We start from the raw sequence: 9830 nt of genomic DNA, 5'->3' as shown, positions 1-9830 counted from the left end.
TTCACTGCAGCCTTGAACTCCATGGCTCAAGTGATTCTCCCATTTAGGCCTCCCAAAGCACTAGGATTACAAGCGTGAGCCACCACACCCAGTCCTGATGTAAATATTTAATTTCCATCTTAATTCAGGTCTGTTCTTGGTAACAACTATTTCACCTGGACGACTTGTTTCCTGAATAAAAAAATTCTGTTGTTTATTATTCTAAATAGTCAATCATTTGTCTAGTTGCCTAACGGAAAATAGTATTTTTAACTGAATAGTATGAGAAGTACAATATTTCTAACTACACACACACACACACACACACACATACACACAATCTCTCTCTCTCTATATATATGTCTATTATATACATGCATTAATTTAGAGGTTGGAAATGTAGCCAGCATGAGGGAAAACAAATAGCAAAGTAACATAGTTACTCTTTAAAGGAAAAGTAATACTAATTTAATTCAAACAGAGATCAAAAACATACTTTCTTTTTAAATATTGTTTATTTCTATGAAGTCATTTTTCACTGAAGCAGGAAATTAAAGGTAAGGAGGCGTGACATTCCTTTTTCATGTTTTGTTTCATTAGAGAACTAAGGTTTTGAAAATTCCCTTAGTCTTACCTTTCAAGCTAAAAATTTGTTTGCATATTAACATTTTATTGGGCTGTAAGAAGATCACAAGAATTAACACTTAGAACAATAATATTTATTTTTTAATATTTGGAAACAAATTATTTATTCAATAAGCACGACACATGTGAGAGGTAATTTAATCCTTTGAACTTTGGGTGCATAGAATTGTGTTGTTATCCTTGATTCTTTGGTTCTTGCATGACCTCGTTTTATTTTGTTTAATAACTAAACACAACTTAAAACTACATCACTCTCAATTATTTAAATCGATCTTGTCAATCTGAAACAATTTTTTTTTTGGCTTAGTGTTTTATTGTTGGGTATCATACTGCATCAAGTAGTCTGAGATTTGCTTTATTTACTCAATATTGTACTGAGATTTATCCACAGTGCTTTCTATATTATAGGTCATTGATTTTGCTGGTTTATAACATTCCATTGTATGGCTCTAAGATGATTTATCTAGTCTCTGTCCATGAGCATTTGGTTCTGGATCTCTGTGGCTCTGACACTGTATTGCACTAATGTTGGCTCCCAGCTTTGTGAGCTCGTATCTGGGCTGCCCAGGTTCATCTTTGAGTGCCCCCACTTCCAGCCACTGAGCAATTCTTCCCTCACTTTTGAGCATCTAAGCTCAGACTCTTAGATGTACTGTCCAGCCTCATAATGCTTGACTGTTTGTTTCCCAGGAGACAGAGGTAACAATTTCTGGAGAGCTTTCTTAGATTGTTGGATGATAAAATGCCTCTAAGGCCATATCTTCCTCATGGTCTAATCAAGACAAAACAGCCGGTGCCCTACATCATCTTAATTAGCCATGATACAGAAGCACAAGCCAGAGTGGCAATTTCATCTAGTAAATATTGCAGGTGAGACTAGCCTTTGGAGTAGCTCTAACAATACTACTTATTGCTAACTGTACATAACCTGTAAGAGAGATTATGTGTTCTCCAGAGATTTGTCAGAGAATATAAAGAACATAATCTTGATATTGTCATTTCCTAGCATGACCACAACTAGGTGCAGAATATAATCATTTGAACTCAGAAACTGAAATATGTATACAACACTCAATGAAAGGTCTGGAGACTCCTAGGGTTTCTGAAACCTTTTCTGTAGTCTCATGAAACCAAGTGGCTTTTTTCAGAAGCTATAGAAAGGGTATGTGATGTTGAAAAGATGAATGTAGGAAATGATATGAGAATCCAGTCTATAAAATTAGACATTGAAAATATTTGCAAAATTGTAAAACATTATCACTCTTCTCATAAATGTTTTCTTTGGTTTTGGAAATTTTAGTAATTTTTATTAAAATGTGTTATATTAATAGGAAATTGGTTTACTATCATTTTTAAATGTATTAGCAAATATAGATTTTAATATTTAACAGTTTTTATTTCTAATGTAGTAAATGTAGATAGAAATAACCCATATAAATAAAAACTTACCAAAACTCTTAATCCTTTTTAAGAATTTTAAAAGATCCTTGAAAACAAAAAATATTTTGCTACTCTAAAATAGTTTTTTCTTTCTCCTCTCTTTCATTTATTCATAGATATTTTGCTACACATAAAATTCTTTTATTATTATTATTATTTAACATTTCTGGTTTTTTGTTTTTGTTTATTAGTTTTTTAAATTTTACTTTAAGTTCTGGGATTCATGTGCAGAACATGCAGGTTTATTAAACAGGTATACATGTGTCATAGTGGTTTGCTGCACCTATTGACCCATCCTCTAAGTTCCCTCTCCTCACCCCCAACCCCTCAACTGTCCCTGGTGTGTGTCATTCCTCTCCCTGTGTCCATTACACATAAAATTCTATGTGCTCCATATACACCATGGAATAATATGCAGCCATAAAAAATGATGGGTTCATGTCCTTTGCAGGGACATGGATGAAGCTGGAAACCATCATTCTCAGCAAACTAACACAAGAACAGAAAACCAAATATCACATGTTCTCGCTCATAAGTGGGAGTTGAACAATGAGAACACATGGACACAAGGAGGAGAGCATCACACACAGAGTCTGTTGGGGGGTGGGGGGTTAGGGGAGGGATAGCTTTAGGAGAAACAACTAATGTAGATAACAGGTTGATAGGTGCAGCAAACCACTATGGCACGTGTATACCTATGTACCTGCACCCTCTGCACATGTACCCCAGAACTTAAAGTGTAAAAATAATTTTAAAAATTCTTTGTGCTCACTACTATGAAAAAAATGTACAAATATATATAGGCAAAAGGCAAATTTGCATATAATTGCTGGAGGTTTATGAACCCCTTGAAATCTTTTCATATAGCTATCTGATATAGAAATTCTTAATATCAACACTGAATCAGAGAGAAAATGCCCTTCCCAGGCCCTATATGATCCTTAGTGATAGCACTGGGCTTGACCAGGAGCAAGGCTTTCGTATGCAAATTAACCAATTCAGAGGCTTTAGCCTCAATCACCTTTTCACCTAACTCTCACACACCAAGCCAATTAATAATAGCAAAAACCACAATTACTTTTGCACTAACCTAATATTTCACCAAGGCCTAATGATCTCGGGGCAAAGAAGTCTCAGGGGATTATTCAAAAGTAGTTGACCTGAAACAGTTTATTCTACACTGACTTGCGTTTCCTGTTGAAACCTTAATAATGGCCTTTCCCCATTCTCCTGCTTCTACCTCCTATCAAAACCTGGTGATTCCTCTCTTGGTTTGCATGGCGTTGGATGTCCTTTTTTTTTTGAACTGTTAAGGATCAAATTTCTCTTTCAATGACATTGGCCTCTCCATGTTGTCACTCAGTCATACCTCTATAAATTAAGTGCTGGGTATAATTTAAGAATAGGACAGGGGATGGGAGGGTGTTTACTACATTACAGAGTATTCTTTTTTTTTTTTTTTTTGAGACTGAGTTTCTCTTATCACCCAGGCTGGAGTGCAATGATGCGATCTTGGCTCACTGCAACCTCTGCCTCCTAGGTTCAAGGGATTCTCCCGCCTCAGCCCCCCAAGTTGCTGGGATTACAGGCACCCACCACCACACCCAGATAATTTTTGTATTTTTAGTAGAGACCAGGTTTAACCATGTTGGTCAGGCTGGCTTCGAACTCCTTACCTCAGGTGATCCACCCGCCTTGGATTCCCAAAGTGCCGGGATTACAGGCGTGAGCCACCACACACAGCCCATTACAAGGTCTTCTATTTGTTTATCAATGGTGGAAAAGTTGCAGATACCAGTATGAAATCACCTCTGTCAGACCCAGGCAAAATAGAATGGGAAAGACACAAAGGTAAGGAAGCTTAGTCAGACTTATGTATCTGAGGTAAGAACTCTTTCCAAGGACTTTATGAAAACCTTTTTGCTTCCTTTACCCATCGCCTACTTTGATAAGATTTATCACTAGACATTCTTCAGGACAGCAGTAATTCAGATAAGATGTTCTATGACAAATACTTGCCCAATAGAAGCATTTGCACCAATGAAGTGATAGTGATTCTGGCTTTAAACCTCTGGAACCATGAACTCTGCTTCTAAGCAACTTATGTAAATTTTACTTTTGTAAAATTAATAAATGCTGTCTTGACCCTCCTTTCACCTAATGTGCTGGTGGCTTGCCACTTCATAGATTCTATATTATAATTAATATTTCTGTTCCTAAGTAAACCCAACAAATTTGGAGATAATTTTCTCTAATGTTTTTGTTTGTTTATGCTTTTTAGGTTGACAGGAAGAGACCATACCAAGACTTACTCTCAGGAAAATCTGTATTTATCCTAAGGATTTTGTTGGTTTGCATGTTATAAAAACTTAACTTTACAAACTGTAATTCTATTTCCCTGGATGCTAAGATTCAGAGATGAATTACAGCTGTACTCTAGAACAGAGATTGGCAATCTTTTCTGCAAAGGTTAGCTGGAAAATAGGTTTGCATCCACACAGTCTCTGTTTCAATTACTCAACTTCCCCTGTAGAGTGAAAGTAGAAGTAGACAAAGAGTAAATTAATTAGTGTGGTTTTGTTTCAGTACAACTCTACTGACAAAAACTAATGTTTGGCTAGATTTGTCCTGCAGGCTGAAGTGTGCTGACACCTGTGGTACAAAATTAAATTTTACTTTATGATAATGTATGCACACACATACACACCATACACTTACACACATATTTGTACTCATTGTATTGATCAAAACATGCATTTTCAAACTTACCTCTTCCTTGCCTTTGTCTTACTTTTATAATCTGTCTATACTTCCAATATTGTTTCTACCTACTTATATTTATATATCTTTTACAGGCCATAAAATGCATTTAAATGTGATATATATAGAAGTTCATTAGGTTAGAAGCAACAGGAGCCAACTTTTACTCATTTTTGCAAGAGCAAAACAGGTTTGATATCTCAAAAAAATCTAATAGAATAGTAACGAAGCCTTCAGAAAGGCAAGACACCTCCAACAACTTCAGCATCAGTAATGTAATAAGTTATGTTGCATGTAAATTTTCAGTGCCGCAAAAGAAGTAGCACTTGAATATAAATTTCCTCAGCAAGGCAGTTTACTTCTATAGAAGGATGCAGCTCACAGGTGGAACAATAGCGAGTGCACACCTGGACAAGGAAGGGGAAGGTGTTCTTATTCCTGATGGAGGTAGCCCCTACTGCTGTGCCATTCCCCTATTGGCTAGGTTAGACTGCACAGTCTAGGCTAATTCCAACTGGCTATTTTAAAAAGAAGAGTGGTACGAGCCAGAGTGGCAGGGTGGATAGTTGGTGGGAAGGACACTTACGGGACAGGTCAGAGCAGGTAACCAGGCATCAAAGCAGGTGACTGGAGCAGGTGACCAGAGCAAATGACTGGGATGAGTCAGGACGAAGCTAGGGACTGGGGGAACAGATGTGAACTACTGACTAGAACTGGTGGAAAGGTTGTTTACTGAAACTACAAAAAAGTTAAGCTTTAAAATGGAGAATTAAAGAATAAGAGAGCTGAACACACTGACATACTGATTCTTTGAAGACAAGCTTGGAGTTCACTATATCTAACAGTTCCAAACATAACATTTTAAATTTTTGTTAGAATAATTTGATGTATTCATCTTGGATTAGGAAGCATCTCTAAACTATTCAGCTATAGCCAGGCAGTAACACACAGAATGCACCTAACAGCTAACACTTCTCCCATCCCCACCACGCAATCATGGTAACCGCACAGAGGAATGAAGGCTACAAGTTGTGCTGCCATGATACAGGATCAGATTACACATTTATTTTATTACTTTAAATAACAGTATATGAAATTACATGTTGGGAGATTTAATATGGGGTATTGAATATCTTCATTAGAAACTGTAACAGGCTTTCCTATGTGTGGTTCTTAAACATAACTATACATTATACTCACCTGGATAGCTTTACAATGTATATATCTATGCCTGGACCACACCCCCATATTTTCTCATGTACCCTGCCAAATACATCAAAGAATGCCAGATTAAATGGTTATACCAACATTTTTATTAATAGGAAACTTTAATATCAGTGTAGTAGACATTATTAGTGATCGTCAGTATTTTTCTTCTCATTTTCCTGGAAGAGTACTATTTTCCCAATCCTATTTATAATTGAATAGGTCAAAATGACTAGATCCAGGGGAAGGGCACAAGGTGAACAAGCATAGCTCTTGATGAACCATATTAAAATATGTGATTCTTATCTAACCTCTTGTTTGTGCTTCTTTGCTAAGATAGAGACACTGTAATTGGAAAACTTCTCCCACCAGTTGCCTAAAAGGGTTGTCCAACAGAGACTTCTAGTTTGGGTTTGGAAATCACCCAATTAGGACTCTGCTATTTTTAACCCTCAGGGACTGAACAAATTTGAATACATTTTTTTTTTTAAGCAGACAGGGCCTATGCTCTGTCCTACAGAGTGGAATGCAGTGGCATGATTATAGCTCACTATAACCTCTAACTCCTAAGCTCAATGATTCTCCCATCTCAGCCTCCAGTGTACTTGGGACCACAGGTGTACACTCCCATGCCCTGCTAATTTTTGTTATTTTTCTGGTAGAGAGGGATCTTTCTATGTTTCCCAGTCTGGTCTCAAACTCCTGACCTTAAGCAATTCTCCTGCCTCAGCCTCCTAAAGTGCTGAGATCCCTGACATCAGCCACTAAACCTGGCCTGATTTCTTCATTTGCATAAATTGACCTGTTTGAGGGCTGGGTCATGAACATCCTTTATTTAAGTCAGACCTGCTCTTTTTCTCCAGAGCATGCTTTCCCTTTACATCGGAGGCTACACATCTCCCTGATCTGTAGATTGTCATTTTTTAGACAATCTAAAATGACATTTTTTAGACAATCTAAATATGACAATCTAAATTTTTTTTTAGGCAAAATAAAGCACCCCTTCGTTTTTCCTCCACAAACCTTGAGATCCTGTGTTAACACTCAACATATAAAGGATACAGTCTCAAGATAACATTTATGGCCAGCATGGTAGCTCCAACCTATAATCCCAGAACTTTGGGAGGCTGAGGTGGGTAGATCACTTGAGCCCAGGAGCTTGAGAGTAGCCTAAGTAATGTGACAAAACCCTGTCTCTACAAAAAATACAAAAATCAACTGTGCATGATGGTGTGCACCTGTATTACCAGCTACTTAGGAGGCGGAGGTGGGAAGATCACCTGAGCCTGGGAAGGCAGAGGCAACAGTGAGTCATGTTCTCTCCACTGCACTCCAGTCTGGGCAACAACAGTGGGACCCTGTCTCAAAACAAACAAACAAAAACATAACATTACTCATCATACTACTATTAACTACTAAATGAAATGAAATACTTCTTTTTAGTTTTGTTTTTGTGCTTGTAATGCCATTAACTAAAGCTGTACAGCCAAAGGTCTATGTTGTGAAGTCCCATTCCTTGTGTAGTTACTTTTCAAATTGATGTATGATTGGGTTTGTTTCCCTTTGTTTTTAATTTCAAGAAAGGTTGGTTTTTGCATAATAATGCACTTATAGAGTCTTTGAGTCAAAATGATTGGCATAGAGAGGTTTTGTTTGTTTTCATCTCTGTCCTCTCCACTCTGTTCTCTACTTCCATTCCCTATTAGTAAATATCTGCTGGACCAGCTATCTCACCTGGCAGGTGAGAGATGAGAGCCACCAGCACCGGAGAGGAAGAGGTTGTAGAAGCTGCCGGGGTTTCTCAGCTCAAGCGCTCCCTCTTCTGGTATGTCTCAGGCAGTTTACTTAATTATTTGTGCTTTAGTCTAAATTTCCCTATCATCTCCTTTTGCTTTCCCAGTTCTGTCCTGATCATTTCATTCTCAAACTTCGCCACAGCAGTTTCCACTCGTGACTGCTAGGTCCAGATCCACGACTATGCCAATGTCACACCCAGGATCAGAGTCCAGCTCCAGCTGAGGTCTGAGGGGAGTCGGTGGATAGCTGAAAGTACACTGGTGGGGGAGGGGGCGCGTAGGCAGGTGAAACGTAGTTTTATTCCGCAGCTTTCTCATCAGCAGCGTACTCACATTAGCCCTCTATCACTGTCCACTTTTATCTCGGCTGTCTGCTCTGGCTCTGCGGCTCCTGCCACCCAACTCCTGCAGCTGCACAGCTGGCTTCTCTGCCTTCAGGATAAGCAGCTTAACTTTTTCTTTCTGGGCTCCAGGAATAACTGTGCTGTGGCTCCCCTCTATCCATTGGCAAGATGGACAGCTCTGGTTGTCTGTCTGTCTGTTTCTCTCTCTCTTTCGCTCTCGCTCGCACTCTCTCTCTCGCCTCTCTCTCTCTCTCTTTCTCTGGGCGCCAGCGCTGTCTCAAGCCAGGCCTAAGAGCCCATAGTGTCAGTAGGGCAGTTACACCTTCTACAGACAATAGTGGCTCAGAGCCAAGGTTGAGCTTCACAAACAGGTTATATTAAAAATGGAGTATGCGCCTGCGCCCTGAACTCATTGAGTTATGCAGGCCTAGATGTCTGCCTTGGGCTAATTCTTGACCAAAGCACATCCATGTCCCTTATAATGGTGCTCCTCCTCCTGCAGGAGATTATATTTGCTGGGGTTTCCGAGTTCTGTCACTGCTCATGCTGTGTCTGTATTTCTTTCCCTTCTCACTACAGCAGTTCTTCTGATCCACTACTGATCAGCTCCACAGCTGTGACTTCCACTGTGACTCTGGGGCCTGTGAAGGATCTTCTATCCCTACCTCCCACAGAGGCACATTTTTTTTTTAATGGTGAAGAGGGTGAATTTGTGGGTTTTCTCTGCCTGAAAGTATAGATTATTATTTGTATTAGTCCTGCAGGAATGTTTAAAACATCTTTTGTTGTGTTGTGTAGAATTTTCAAAGAGTAATGTGAGGAAATTGGAGTCAAAGCTGGAGCCATGATCCTCTGGGAACACAGAATGCTCAAGAATTTCTCAGGAATTTGCCATTAGAGTCCTTTCTCTTCTACTCCTTCTGTGTAAACGATGCAGGGGAAATGGAGAAGCCCAAAAGGAGGCCTTGAGAATCAACAGCTAGTGGAAAACCATACACACTGCTGCGGCAGAGTCAAGCCGAGGAGCTGAAAACACTCTGCTTTTTGTTCAAGTGTTTTCTCCTGAGAGACCCAATTAAAGCCAAGTACCCTCAACTGTGTTGGAGTATGGTAAATATCTGCAAAGCAGGAAAAAATTTGCTGGGCACCTAGATGCTTTTAGGGAGTGATATGTATTTCTAACATCTGAAACGATGTTTTATACTCAGCCTTAATTCAGTGATCTAAATGAACTTACACAGTGCTCAGGGAATATTTTTGTATTTTTATAGAATATGTAGATGCCAAGATTTCCAATATGTATGTTTTCTCCATATATATAGAAACCCATGTGATATTGAAATGATTCTATTCACATTAAAAAAGAATTACAGTTCTTACATACACTTTTTAAGGTGCTTTTCTGTTTCTGACACTGGTTTCCTGAATCATTAAAAAGAAGTACTAGTCCAGCTCTAGCCCAAAAAAGCATAACATACTAACTGATATGCATAGTATATCAAAGGAATTATTATACCAAGTTTTATTTTGGGGTTTTAAAAACTAAGGTGATTTTACCTGACAATTTATTACAAGAAGGAAAAGCAAGATGAAATTTTTCCAGAAATATTACAAAAGACAAGGTTGAAAGATATTTTTAAAGCAATTTTAGAATCTGTTG

This window comes from Sapajus apella, unplaced genomic scaffold (genome assembly GCF_009761245.1).
Source record: "Sapajus apella isolate SASKATOON/1434 unplaced genomic scaffold, GSC_monkey_1.0 scaffold47, whole genome shotgun sequence".
Classification (NCBI taxonomy): domain Eukaryota; kingdom Metazoa; phylum Chordata; class Mammalia; order Primates; family Cebidae; genus Sapajus; species Sapajus apella.
Note: the sequence above shows the minus strand (reverse complement) of the source record.